Source organism: Oryx dammah, unplaced genomic scaffold (genome assembly GCF_014754425.2).
Source record: "Oryx dammah isolate SB20612 unplaced genomic scaffold, SCBI_Odam_1.1 HiC_scaffold_18, whole genome shotgun sequence".
Classification (NCBI taxonomy): Eukaryota; Metazoa; Chordata; class Mammalia; order Artiodactyla; family Bovidae; genus Oryx; species Oryx dammah.
In genome coordinates this window covers 60,851,961-60,867,575 of record NW_024070202.1, presented here as the reverse complement: position 1 = coordinate 60,867,575, position 15,615 = coordinate 60,851,961, and positions in this window count along the sequence as shown.

Here is a 15,615-nt window from a genome sequence, read left to right as displayed (position 1 = left end):
TAAGCATTAAAAAAAATGTAAACACCATTCTTAGTTTGCGGGTTATGCAAAAACAGACAGTGTGCTATGTGTGGGTCATAGTTTGCCAGTCACTGGTCTAAATCTTTAGGTTTTGCTTCTTTACAACTCAAAGGAGAGACTAAGAGTCCAAGTGAGGACCTAGGGAGGCCAAGAGGCTGGAATTTGGGGGAGTCCACTCTAAGAAAAGTTGGTTGGAGGACATTTGAGGAGCTAATTTCTGGGTTACAACTGTGTTATAACCCTCAGGAAGAGGAATAATATTATTAGAAGTCAGTTGTATTAGTTATGGTAACACTGGCTGCTTAAACAACCCCTAAAGATAATTAAAGTCTATTTCTCACTTTCCAAAATAGATGTTTCTGATGATCAGCAGTGGTTTTCCTTCAAGTGTTTATTAAAAGACCTAGGTTGCTTCCTTCTTGTGGCCTCATCCTCTTTATCCCTCAGCTCTCCATGCACTGTGTTCCCTCGAATTAGTCTATAGATGGGAAAGAGCTTGGAGGATCTTATGTGAGAGGTTCTTATCGATCAGGCTTAAAACTGGCACACTCACTTCTGCTCACATACCATTGGCCAGAACCCAGTCACATGGCTACAACTGACAGCAAGGGAGTCTGGGAAATATAGTCTTAACCTGTGTGGCCAGGAAGAAGAGGAAATGGATTTGATGCACACTAATTAACAAAGATGGAGAAGGCAATGGCACCCCACTCCAGTACTCTTGCCTGGAAAATCCCATGGACGGAGGAGCCTGGTGAGCTGCAGTCCATGGGGTCGCTAAGAGTTAGACACGACTGAGCGACTTCACTTTCACTTTTCACTTTCATGCGTTGGGGAAGGAAATGGCAATCCACTCCAGTGTTCTTGCCTGGAGAATCCCAGGGACGGGGGAGCCTGGTGGGCTGCCGTCTATGGGGTCGCACAGAGTTGGACAGGACTGAAGCAACTTAGCAGTTAAAAAAGAAGTAGAGAAGGCATTCCAATAGAGGGGGCAGCATAAATAAAGGCACAGAGAGGGGAAAGACTGAGGCGAAACAGGGAACTACATGCCATTTGGGGTCACCAGGAGTGTTTGTGGAAAGGAGACGTTAGAGATGGGATGTCTGTGGTATAGTGCTCAACACTACCCACATCCCCCACCCCCAAACCCCACCTTGCATGGGATAGAAAAGGTTATGCCTTTAATGTGAAGACTGAAATGAGTATTTGTGCAGGATGTGGGGGGTGGGGGCTGCTCTCTCATTTTCTCTTCCCCCTTGAAAACAAAGATCAGTGATCTCAGAGTGGGTGCAGGGAAGAAGAGGCCAGGAGCAAGGCTTGTGTTTGCTTAGGTTCCAAGCCACTGGGCTCTGCATGGTCATGCGCTTCCTAACAATCTAGTGTCTCAGTCCATCAGACAGAGACTGGGAGCCCATGTTCCAGATGTAAAGAATCAGCATTTGGTTGGCATATTCTTTGCCTTCTATCCCAACAAGAGCTTCTGATGCACCAGTGGGTGACTGGACACAGAAAACAGCGTCAGGATCAGGTTTTAACATGACTACCAGCAGGCACACCCACCTTGTGCTAAAATCTTTCTCAGGTTCCTGCTGTGCTGTTTTATTTCCTCTTTTTTCAAATGCTTCGAGGAAAAGTCCAGAGCCTTCCAGGGAAGCTGTGACATCCTCCTGGGAATAAGCTCCAAATTCAGTGTGAGAGGTATTAAAGGGTGAAGGAACCTGCCATCTGCATTAACTTCTAAGTCTAGTCAAGAAAATTGTTTCTGTCTGCCCGGGCTTGACAAATCAATCAATCTATCACTGTGTTTCCCGAGTTTCCTGAGAGCAAGCTCTCAGCTTTTCTGTACAAATACATCCCAGTACTGAGCTCAAGTAATAGGCAGGAGGTTATCAGCAATCATATGAGAAGAGAACCTTTCTCTACCATCATTCTCAGCACTAAGTTGCTGTTATCAGTGCAACTTAAACAGAGGAAACTGCCCTTATCCACTAAGCATCCTTCCTTTAATGATGCTGTCCCTGTTGCTCCTCACAGGCTGCACAGTTACATCACTAAAAGTCACTGATTGATGCCACCATCTCCCTTTGAGACCCTTTTCTCTCTCCTTGCATTCCCTTCAGTGATGTTTATGCACCTTTTTCTCAGTCTCCTTTCCTGCCTCCATTAAGTCACAACAGAAACATCCCAGAGCCACTTGAGCCCATCCATGCAAGGATGGACAGGCTTGGCTATATAATTTGCAGGTCCCTGTGCAAAGTGAAAATGTGGGTGTCTTGTTGAAAAAGCAGGAAAAAAAGAACCATATGTTGATCTGGTCATGCCATGAGTGATGGGAGAGGTTTTGTCCTCCTGGTTTAGTTTGCTAGGGCTACTATAACAAGATGCCACAGAGTGGTGCCTTAAATATCAGAAATGTGTTTTTTCACCATTTTGGTGGCTTGAAGTCCAACATCAAGCTGCTGAAAGGTTTGGTTTCCCTTGAGGCCTCTCTGCTTAACCTAGAAATGGCCACCTTCTTTCTAATCCCTCACATGGCCTCTTCTCTGAGTCTATTCCTCTTCTTATAAGAACATCACTCCTGTTGGATTAGGGCGCCATCCTAGGACCTCACTTAACCTTAATTACACTTCTTTAAGGGCTTCCTTGATGGCTCATATAGTAAAGAATCATCTCAATGAGGGAAACCCAGGTTCGATCCCTGGGTTGGGAAGATTCCCCTGGAGAAGGGAATAGCAACACACTCCAGTATTCTTGACTGGAAAATCTCATGGACAGAGTCCATGGGGGTCACAAACAGCATGACTGAGCAACTAACACACATACACGAGTGCATGCACACACACACACATACACACACACTTCTTTAAAGGCCCTGTCTCTAATTACAGTCAAATGCTGATACACTGGAGGACAGGGCTTCACCATATGAATTTTGGGAGGACACTGTTTGATCCATAACACTCCCCAAAGTAAAATGTGATGTTGTCCCCAAATGAAGGGGAAGGAGCTGTTGGGCAAGCAAGAGCAACAGAGGGATCCAGTCTTGCTCAACTGTACCCTCATTGTAGCACAAATGTGTTTACCCAGCCCCAGCTTTCTTTTCATACTGGTACAATTTTTTTTTTAATGGTATAAATGTATTAGGGTCAAGGGAGGAGATTTAAGAGCCTGAAGGAGCACTGGTTAATTCTCAGTTAATCTCAGCCCCATTAACCCCTTGCTGCTACTGCTGCTAAGTTGCTTCAGTGGTGTCTGACTCTGTGCGACCCCATAGATGGCAGCCCACCAAGCTCCTCTGTCCATGGAATTCTCTAGGCAAGAATACTGGAGTGGGTTGCCATTCCCTCCTTCCATTCACCCCCATGTCTGCTGTAATAGTATAGGCTGAAAGAAGAGAAATAGATTCTGAGTAAGGTGGGGAAGACTCAGGTTTATTAACTGGACCACGAGGGCCCATTTCAAGTGTTGGTCACTTTTCTTCCTTAATGTTTAAGGTAAACTATACGCTGATACTTCTGTGAGACTTACTAGAACAACAAACAAATTCTTCACTTTTCTTGACATAAATTAAATCTTCCCTGGTGCCTCCCTGTTTTCTTTCTTCTTTCCATACCTCAAATTTGTCCCAAATCCTCTCTTTAAGATCTATGGAAGATTAGAGATTTATCACTATATATCAGCTCTTAGGTTTGCCTTCTTCTCTGCCTAGTGCTTTCTCATTATCTGCAACTCATTATTACGTGTATTCAGCAACATATATTTATTGAACACTTACTTTGTACCAGCAATTGTTCTGGGTAATGTGGAAGCATCAGGGCAAAACCAGATGAAGATGTCTGTGCTAGGAGAGCTTACTTTCTACTAGAGAGGTAGAGAATGCTCCATAAGTGTAATAAATGGATAGATCACATATTGTAGGTGCTGACAATGCCATGGGAAGTGAAAAGATAGAGTAAGATAAGCAGAATGGAGAGTTCCAGGGCTTGGAGACATATTGATATATTAGAGTACTCAGAGTGGGTCTCCTGCTGAAGATGATGTGCTGGACAGTCTTCATTCGCCCTTCCACATCTACTCTTCAACTTTCATCCTGCTCTGTGCCCAGGGAGGATGATCTGTATGGGCTGTACCAATGGGCCTCTATCTGTGTGAGTTCTCATTGAGTTGGGCCAATGGATGACACTGGCAGGGCATTAGATAGCAGGAGTGCACTGAAGTCAAGGTTTTTATTCCCCTGGCTACTGCATTTCTAGGTTACAGATTGGCAGCTATAATCCTTACTGAAGTTTAAGCTCTTTCCAGGTTGCCTCTCTTGAGTTCCAAGGGGTGCTCCCATTGTTGCTAACCCCATGGTGCCTCCTCTATTCCTTATTGGTTTCTATTAAATCGTCCACATCTTTGTAAAATGTCCCTTTATTGCACTCTCCCATTACCCCCATTTGAATGTACTACTTGTTTCCTGCCAGAATCTTGACTTATATAATAACTAGTAGTGAGAGAAGTGCCCCTGGGACGCAGCCTCTTAAAATGAGATTCTGTGATTGAGTTGCCTATATCTGAGAAGTATAGAGACAATCTCCATAACGAAAGGAGAGGGAAAGGGATAAGACACTGATTATCCTTGGCATGCACAACTGTCTCCTCTTAACCGATTCTCATACTCTAGTTATTTTTCCATCCCTAAAAGTACAGTGAGAACTAACGTACTCAACTGGCAGAATATACACATTAGCTCCCTATGGTGTGAAATGAAGATTACATTGACAGGAAGAGCCAAGTAGAGGCCCTCAAACAATCACCTTAATGCAATGTGGTATCCCTGGAGGAACTGCAGAGATCAATGCCATCATCAGAGACTTAGAAGGTGCAGGGTGATTAATTCTACCATATTTCCATTTAACTAGTCTGTTTGGCAGGTGCACAAAGCAGATGGGTCTTAGAGAATAATTGTAGATTGTCCCAGACTAAATCAGGTGGTTATGGAAATCACAGTTGAGATTTTGGATGTGGTCTGATTACTGGAGCAAATTCATAATTACTCCTAGCACCTGGTTTTTAGCTACCAACATGAGAATGCTCTTGATGGATAGTGGGAAAGGTAGCTGTCAGTCATTCTCCTTCCTCAGCTACATTAGTACTTTTTCAATGAGCCCATGTAGACTATGGCAACAGAGACTAAGATGGAGGTTTAACATGGACTTCTCATTCCCAAGGTTGACTTGGTGAGAGTCAATACAGACTGCCCAACTTTTCAAGTGCAGAGGCAACTGAGTCTTAATAAAACACCATTCCCTGAAGTAAGCAATGATTTGTCCTCTCAGGAATAAATATATATCCCAAATACACATTTGCCTTCCTTTCTCAGAACTCTTCTGCTGGCATTCCCACTCATAGGTCTACAAATGCCTTATCCATTGACATAGTTTCTCACAAAATGTATCCATCTAACACACTTATTTGGTGGTGAAGGAGGTGTGGCAAAGGGCTCTTACTCCTGTTACCCCAAAGCAGATGACTTGATAGATTGCTGGAATGGTCTGATGAAGATAGTTCCTTACAAGAAGGTACCATCTTCTTCAGTGTGCATGGACCTAAGAACCAAGAGAAATGAGAGTGGCTTGAGTAAAGTCTGATGTCATCACTATCTTGATATCTGTATTCTATAAAGGGATGTTCTGTCAGAAAAGAAAGTTCTAGTTCAATTAAATCAGGAGCTGAGCCTATTCCCCAGCCATTTTTAGGCTCCTCTTACCAGTGAACTAAGAAAGAAGGTGTGGAATGCACAGTACTGGCTGGGGGAATTGATATAGGGATATTGTAAAACTAATTTCTGCAAAGACTAGAATAAATTCACAATCAACTGAAATAAATGTTTAAGCAAACTAAAGCCACAATGTATCACAAAAGGAAATGGTTTATGTAAAATATATTAACAAGGACTTCTTCTTTAGAGAAGCAAAAGGTACGGTCTTATGTAAAATATATTAACAAAGACTTCTTTACAGAAGCAGAAGGTATGGTCCCCAGAGTCAGTAGGTAATTACACTATTCTTTTTCTCCAAGAGAAGCATCTGCCAAGATTTTCTCACATCCTGGCATATATTCCTTTGAAATATGCAAGGTTTCCACAGCCATCTTTGTAATTTGTTCTTCATATTCAACATAATCTTTATTCATAGCTACATCAGAGTTTGATGATTGGACCATAAAGTAAACATCATGCCAGAAACATAAAGGCTTTAGCCAAGAGAAGAAATTGCCCAAAATTCTTGTTTGGGGAAGAAGGCTTTTTTTTTTTTCTATCGGCATCAGTCTTCTGCTGTTCTTTGCTGCACAGGATGCTTTAGGTACCATGATTCTGCAGAAAACACTGCACTGACTTGACATCAGCAGGAATAATCACTAAATCCCTTGGCCTGCTGGGTACTGGTCTGCCAGACATGGTGTGACTGAGACTCAGTGGTGTCAAGGTCATGACTCAGGAGTGGTAAGGCAGTATCAGTGAGACACAACATTGTCTGGAGGCTGAGTTATTGTCCATCATTGGAGACAGACAGCTTGGCAAGAGAATGATTTGGCTGTTCTTTGGCTGAGTGTACACAATCTCATCCAGGGAATCTACAAAGCTGCAGTAGGAACCAAGGGCAAAGGAAACTTGTGATTATAGCAGCTAGACTAGACCCAGGGCTATAAATGGTTTCAGTAGTCACCTAAGTGCTACTGCCAGCTTTTAAGATAGAGCTACCTGCCCAGCCCTGCCCTGCTTGGCCAGATCCTACAGATTTAAATGGTCTTTGATCACTATGCCCTTGCTGTTCATGTCTTCTCCAAAAGCACTATTGCCAGTTAGTTGGGGCTTGAGTTAAGAGCAAAAATCCTAACTCTGACATCTACCATCTGTTGTTCCTAAGGCCAATTGCATGGAATTTCCCAAAATCTCAGATTCTCATAAGAAAAATGGGAATCATAATATCTACTTCACAAGGATGTTGTAAGAATTAAATGAGATCATGTTTGTAAAGCACCTTCAATAGCATTCATATCGAGGCTCAGTAAATGATAGTGGTGCCAATCAATATCATCATGAAGACTGTTTCTCCAGAGTCCAGAAGAGCAGAAGATTCCAATGGCCCTGGGGATGGTCTTCATTTCAATGAATCTTTCATGAATTAGGTTGGGCAAGAGTTACACTAATAGGACTCCAAGATGATGAAAATGAGAGTTACGTATTTGAGTCACTGGCATTGAACATAGTCAAGACTCTGAAGACTGAAGACTGCCTGTATGAGAAAAGGAAGAGATACAATACATAGCATGAATTATCTTAGGAAAATGACCAAAGTTAAAAGAACCAGAGGAATCAGAAAAGCAGGGAAAGAGAGAGAGAGACTGGGAGGAGAGCCTAAATGATATTTCCAAAGCCAAAGGAGAAGTGATGAGAAATCATCATTAAAGGAGAAATCATCATTAAAGGGGTGATGACTAGTAGAGGGGTCATGCCAAATGAGGACTGAGAAAGCTGTTGAATTAGACAGGAAGGAATGAACAGTTTCCAGGAAGTGGCACATATATCAGTCAGGGTTCAATAAGAGAGACAAAAGTGGTAGGATACATATGTTGTTTATAAATTATCTATCAATTATAGATGTTAATATGAATGTGTTATTTATTGATTATGTCAGTGATCAATATATTATTGAGAATAAATATTAATGTTTATGATTATATGACATTGTTATAATAATATGTTAATTCTCATTAATATATTTCAGCATTTATTATATGGAATTGGATTATACAATTGTGCTGATTGGCTCAGCTAACCCAAAGTCTATAGGGCAGGCAGTCTGGCAGAAAAGACCTCCAGCAGGCTGACGCACTGTGGGGCCAAGCTGAAACTTGTTCACAGTCAGAGAGTTGGGAAAAAAGATCCAATGGGAAAAGAGAGCAATTGCAGGGCCAACTGCTGTTTGCAACTCTAGCTCAGGAAAGGCCTACGTCTCTTTCAGAGGTCTTCCAACTGATTAACTCAGTCCAACCCATGATAATCTCCCTTTTGATGAACTTAAAGTCAGTTGATCAGGTAGCTTACATCTGTAGAATCCCTTCACGGTAGCATCGAGATCCATGCTTGTTTGCTGAGGTAATTGGGACAACATGGGAAAACAGCTACTTCCTCTCTCAGGCCTCCAGTTTGCATGAAGCAGTGTCTTTTGCAGCCTGCACTGATGGGAAATACCAGGAGGAGACTTCTCTGGTGATTCAGCTTAGACTAGTTGACACACATCACAAGGCATTGTGTGGTGGCTGTGTGGTGGGGGTGCAAAGACAGTGTTTCTAAGCACTTTGGGGAGAAAATGGGAGATGTCACAACAAAAGAGAGAAAAGAGCCTGAAGAAATATGTGCAAGGGAAGATGTCAATGCAGAGCAAGGGAATGAAACTGTGGTTGGAGAGGATAAGTAGGAATAAGACTTCAGTATTGTCCAAGGAAGATCTCAGTGCTGGGGAGGGCAATCCACCATGGACCATGGGCCTCCCTACACATTCCTGCTGGGTATGCCCAAAGTGAAAGGCCCTGGCTGCGCTTTATCTGGGCTGCTTCTCAGAGTAGTGTTTGCTGTAGGCAGTTTTGAGGGATGAGGTAACATCCCCTCCAGACGAAGAACAGGTTTGCTTCCACTTGTCCCTCTCCCATAATGCAACCCACGGCATGTGTGGGCACCCACCATGAACTTTCTTTGCCACCCTGTGGGACTTGGTGGGGAGAATATCAGTGTTGAGAACCGACCAACACAAAGCAATGTAAACCTCTGGCTACCTCTTCCACCATGAGTAATGAAGTTCTTGGTCTCCAACTGGGAGTCTTGTATCCTCTGCCAGCATCCATAGACTTGTAGCAGTCTAAATTATCTACTTGCAAGTAGAGTAAAATCCCAGACTTTTTACAATTCTTGACAAGTAGAGGAGGAGACAAATATTCCTATTTATGACTGAAAGCACTAATTAGTCTTTAAATCTGACAGGAAACCATTCACAATTAACTTTTAAAATTTTAAATAAATGAATTCTTTGATTCTTTAAAATATTAATTGATTGGTTCTAATCTGGAATGAAAACTATGCCTATCCTTATCTAAACCCCAAAGTCTACCTTCAAATGTATTATCAATGTATAATCTAGTGATTTGGTTGTAGAATCATAAGACTTGGACTTGAATGTAAGCTTTGAGCCTTATTTTCCTCAAATTTGCAACTGGGACAATAATACCTGACTCTTGCCTTGTAGCTTCATGGGTCAAGTGAGGGTTTGTCAGTACACAGGTGAGATATTGTGGGCAACTCACAAAATAAAATGGTTTTGTGAGTAAAAATGGTTCTCTCTTCTCTCTTGTGACTCTTAACTTACACACAGCCTTGGAATTATTTTCTGGTTTTTGCATAGAGTTTTCATATGTTTCTACTTAATCAGTGACATTCAATATTGTCAGCTCTTTTGATAGTTCATAGAAGAGCCAACCATTTACTGAGTTTCCTAGTCCCCTCTCAAGAGTTCAGCTACTTTGGGCTTAACATTACCTTTCTAGTCTCAGTTTCAATCCATATTTTTTTAAATGTGCTGCTTTCTGTGTAATAAATGCCATTTGCAAGCACTTAACATTTACAAAGAACACTCACATTAATCATCTCAGGTGAGCGTCCCTTAGTGCATCATGTTTTATATGACAGCGAGATCACAGTCGTCCACTCTGCAGATCATTAAATGGAAATGTTATGCTGTCACCCAAGATCACAGCTTACCAAGGTCATTGGCAAGTGGCAGAATTGGAACATAAACCCTGGTGCTCTAACTCTGAGTCTGGTTCTCTTCTGACTTTGTCTTGCTGTTTGTTGTATCCATTCTTTTCTCCTCTTTTTCCTGTTTTGCTTCCCTTTGGGCTGGATTTTCTGAGGTCTCTTTTTGACAACATTTCTTTGCCATGACTCTGTATTAGCCAGGGCTCCTTCCATTTCAAGTGACAGAAAACCTACTCGAAAAAGATTGATTCATGTACAGGGAAGAATGGGGAGTAAGTGAGACAGGCAGTGCAGGGTCTGAGGGCTGACAAATATCATTAGAGGTTTTTTTCTCCTTCCTGTTTCTCATCCTGCCTCTTTCTGGTCTTTGGCCTCATCCACTTCCTGCAGATGTTTCCTTTTTGTGGTAGCAAGTATGGCAGGCTGTTACAACCTCACTAGAGCCATGACAGGCTCAGAGAGGTGCACTAGGCCAAAAATAATCCCTGAGTCATGCTTCCGGAGCTTCAGAGAGATGATAACTCTGGCCAATCAGAGGGATGATAAGTGGCCAATCAGTAAATACCAGGAAACCCCTGCAGCCAATCAACCCTTGCCAACTCCCTGTCTTTGTTCTAAACTTATAAATACTGCTGAAAATCTGGGCTCGGGGCTCTCATCAAGACTCCACTGTGCTGGATGAGACGGGAGCCCTGGCTCGAGCTAGAAATTTTGCATTGCTGTCGACATCTTATTCTCTCAGTTTTGGGGACTCGGACTCTGGGCAAAACACAGGCAACAGCATCTACGTGTGTAGCCACCACGTGCTACTCAAGAGTAAAGAGAGAGTTGCACTCTCCATCTGTCTGTATGAGATTAGCTCCATTAAAGTCATGTGCTTATTCATGGGACCAATCACCGGCCAGGCAGTGGGGTATTGTGATTGGTCAGGTCAGCATCACGTGTCTATTCAACCAACCAGAAGCTGAGGTTTTGTGTCTGGCAGCTCATTGGAGACAGTTGATTAGAACAGGAGAAGCACGGCTCACAGAGAAAAAGTAGGGAAGGGGATGTTCAAGAGCAAAGCAAAACAAAAAAAACCCCACAGATGTCAAACAAACCTTACATTTCAGATTGTCATAGATAATTCAAATGTCAAAAATTATAAAAACTGATGTATATTTTCTTTGAATTTTCACTTGAGGTTTTAGTCTTTGCATCAAAGATCATCCACTAAATTTCATGTGATTTAATACCAGTGTAAGCCTTTCATAAACATAAATTAAAACTTGGGAGAAAATACGTTTGTCAGACCACACATCCAGATTTAGAGCTCAATACACATGGTCTTGGTGAGTAAGGACAGTAGGGTCTGCGGCAGGGTGTGTCTGTCATGCCTGCACCTGCCCACCTACGGGACTCTATTTCTTGGCAGGGAAGCCAGGCTGCTTGAGCACTCATTGAATATATATTTAATGGTGTGACATTTACACGATGCCAAGGGGACTTTGAAATGACTAAATTTAAAACAGATCTTAATACCTAAAGCAAGAGAGAGAAAGCAGAAGGAAATGAAGTACATTCTGTGCGTTTCAAAGGCAGTTTACAACAGAGCTAAACCAAATATGCCTGAAGATTTCTGAGACAGATGTTTATTGTTTTGTCTTTTTTCCTCTGTCTCTTCCTTCCTCTCCAGTCAGAAGTACTAGGCAAATCAGTGAACAATAACAATGAAGATATTATTAATAGTGATTACTATTGTTTACAGAGTGCTTACTATGTGCCAAGCACTCTGCCAAAATCTTTTGGTATAATATCTAATTCAGTCTCAAAATCACAAAAGAATGTTATCCCTGCTTTACAAGAGGACACCAAGGTATAGGTAGATTAAATATTTTGTCTAAGTTCATTCAGCTGATAATACTACTTCTATTAGTTTCCAATTTCTTCTGCAACAGATTACCACAACTTTAGTGGCTTGAAACAACACATATACTGCCTGAGGAGAAGGCATTCAGCTAGTTAGAGAAAAGGCTAAGATAAAGCAGTAAAAGACCTCACAATTGTTGTTGTTGTTGTTGTTTAGTCACTAAGTCATGTTCAACTCTTTGCAACCCCAAGGAGTGTAGCCTGCCAGGCTCCTCTGTCCATGGGATTTCTCAGGTAAGAATTCTGGAGTGTGTTGCCATTTCCTTCTCCAAGGGATCTTCCTGACTCAGGAGGTCAAACCCCCATCTCTTGAATTGGCAAGCATTGGCAGGCAGGTTCTTTATTGCTAAGCCACCGGGGCATCTCCCAAAATACAACACCCCAAATAATATGGATTTTTATTTCCTTCTCACACAGCTGTCTTGCTGGCCTAGGTTGATGGGCAGCTTTGCTGGGAACCATCTCATCCCTTTGCCTTTGCACAGTTGAAGATGGGTCACAGACATGTCTGGTTCTAGCTTAAGGAGACAGAAAGCAAGGATGTCTGGGGCAAGCAATTTTCTTTTAAACAAGTAAGACACAAACTTCACCCCATGGCTGCACCTATCCTCATGGGAAATGTAGTTGTTAGCTGGAGAGTGCCAGGAATCGAGAGGAGATTGGTTATGGGAGACAACAAACCATCTGCTGCAGCATGAAAGGAAGACAGGGCTAGGCTAGGAGAACATTGATGGCCATGTGAAAGCACTTAAATTTTACCCCGAAACCAGTGGGGTATCATTAGCAGTAGTTCCCAAACTTTTTGACACCAGGGACATTTTGTAGAAGACAATTTTTCCATGGAAATGGAGGAGGCTGGTTTTGGAATGATTTGAGTGTATTACATTTATTGTGCACTTTATTTCTATTATTATTACATCAGCTCCAGCTCAGATATCAGGCATTAGATTCTGGAGGTTGGGTCCCCCTGCATTAATGAATGACAGATTTAATCTCAAAAATGCAAATTCCTGCACAAGCAAGGACAGTAAACTGGACAAAGACAAGAGAAGGATATAGGAATTCCATTTAGGATGTATTTAGCAGTTACCTAGGGCAGAAATGATAAGGAAAGAAAATAAGAGATGGAATTGAGAGCTATTTGGGAGAATCGACTAGGCTTGGTGATTGCCTTACTGTGAAAATTGGGTGAGAACAGGGAATTAAAGACAATTCTAAAATTTCTGTCTGAGTGAATGGATGTGGCGTTCACCCAGATATATAACTAAATGGAGAAATAAATTTGGGAAGAAAAGAAATAAAATGAGGCAGTTAGATTTGTGTTTTGAAACTCAAGAGAATGATTTGCCCTGAAAATATTGATGTTACTGTGCTCAGTGTATGAGTAGTCATCCAAATCATGGGAGTGGACAAGATTTCTCAAGGAGAGAGCGTTAAGTAGGCAAAGACCCAGAGATGTAACTTTGCAGAACAGATATGTTTAAGGAGGCAACATGGAGGAAAAGCACTCTAGTAGGAAAACTGAGAATGTGCTTCAAGAATAGCAGCAGGAAAACCTGGAGACAGCAGTTTGTGGAAGCAAATATAGGAGAGTTTAAAAACTGAAGATGTGCTAAATTGTTTAATTCTGCAAAGAAGTCAAACAAAATAAGGGCTGAAGACACATCAGGTGGATTTGGCATTGGGAGGTCATTGATCAGTTTGGTGAGAAGGTGTTCAGTGAAATGTCAACACAGAAGAGGGTGGAGAACTGGGGATACAAATATAGATGATTCTCCAAGACATTTGGCTTTGAATGGATGAAGACATATAGGGCGGGAGCCTTTTTTTTTTTTTAATATGGAAGATCCAGGAGAGGGAAAAATTGAAGATAAATATGACCAAAGAGTAATTAATTAATCAAAATGATTAGAAGGACAGAGAGAAATCAAAATGGAAGAAATCAGTTTAGCAAGAAAAGACAGACCCAGAGCAATAAACCAATCCATTTTCCCCTTCAATTGAGACTGCAGTCCATTGGGTCAGTAAGAGTCGGACGCGACTGAGCGACTTCACTTTCACTTTTCACTTCCATGCCTTGGAGAAGGAAATGGCAACCCACTCCAGTGTTCTTGCCTGGAGAATCTCAGGGACAAGGGAGCCTGGTGGGCTGCTGTCTATGGGGTCGCACAGAGTTGGACACGACTGAAGTGACTTAGCAGCAGCAGCAGCAGAGAAAATGTGAGAGTGGCAATCAACTCTCAGTATAAAGGTAGAAAATTGTAAACCAAGAATGGTGAGATCTCATCCATGATCTAAGGATTTATTTCTGGTTTTGAAGGTTAGGACTTGTTGCAAGACATAAACCAAAACTTGTATAATTAGGGAGTCTTCATGGACTAGTCAATTTAACCACAAGGCAAGGTTACAATATGAGTTGAGTCTAAGTGTTACTCTGAGATGTAATTAATTCCCTGCAGGTAGGGAATTATCTTAACAGCAAAGAAATGAATTGGAATGTCACTTTGCTTTTTTCCCATTCTTTTCCTCCCTGCAAGTGTTTTCTCCTAAAGTGAATTCTGTGCTAAATCACCTTAATGATGTGCCCTCTCTGACTTGGTTGTTTTTCTGCTAGTGGTATCCTTTTCTGCTTTCCTAACTCACCGAGTTTCACTTTGCTGTCTAAGCATTTCTCTGGGGGAGCTTTTAGGTTTCTACATCCTAATTTCATTTTAGTATCTTCACTGTGTCTTTCGCATTATATCAATCATCTGTTACTTTTGGACTTTGCCTTATGGTACCAAGCTGATTAATATATGATTTTCAAAATGCAAATATGCTTGCATGCAACAAAGTGCATCAGAGTCCAAAAAACAAAGAAGCAATTTGGTTTGCCTACAGACTGCAAAACCATGCAGTACAGCGTTGTACTGAGTCTATAAAGTATTGAGTCTATAAAGATGAATTTGGACTTGGTTCCTGCCTACCCAAATGATGTTTGTTAATTTCCCACAAGAATGCTTAGTTCATCACAGGTACATACTCAAATGCTGGTTTTCTTTCTGCTTTCACTCCCTCACAGAGTTCGCTATCAAATGGAGGAGACAAGCCTAAATAAATACTTATAAAAGGAGTGGAAGGGAACTTTAGAGAGATGGAATTCCTTTTGAGAATGAACTGAGGTGTTAAAAAGCACTTTGCATGGAAAGAAGAGTGAGTAGAAACAAGTCCACACGCTACAGTGTTTTCCAGAACCTTGTTAACAACCACACTTAGATTTGGGGAAATCACTTTTAGTAACATTTACTTTTTTGGGTGGCATGGGGCACCTGGATTAAACCTCTTTGCTTCATGAGATCACCAGATGAGGATCTAGGCTATTAAATTTTGTTGCAGAGGACTTTTTTTTGCCAAATATAGTCTAGATTTCATCCCTCAATATTCCTTGGTGGCAAACTGTTAGTGAAAAAGTCCTAGTCGGTCAATCATGTCAGACTCTTTGCAACCCCTTGGACTGTAGCCCGCCAGGCTCCTCTGTCCATGGATCTCTTCAGGAAAAAATACTGGAGAGAGTAACCATTCCCTTTTCCAGGGTATCTTCCCGACCCAGGGATCAAACCCAGTTCTTCTGCATTGCAGGAGGATTCTTTACTGTTTGAGCTACCAGGGAAGCCTCAAACTTGTTGGTAGCATTTGCTAAATATGCTCTGGTATATGACACCTATTACCTGCTAGGCTTGTGATCCTGGTCAAGTTACAAAATCTCCCTTCCTCAGTTTCCTCATTCCCACCAAGTTGGAAGTGGGCTTCAGTTGTTCGGGTTTTTATGTTTCTTGAATAATTTGTATTGGATAATGTCAGCAGGATAAATGTCTGTAAATTTTTGTTTCATGTATTTTGAAGCTCTCTTA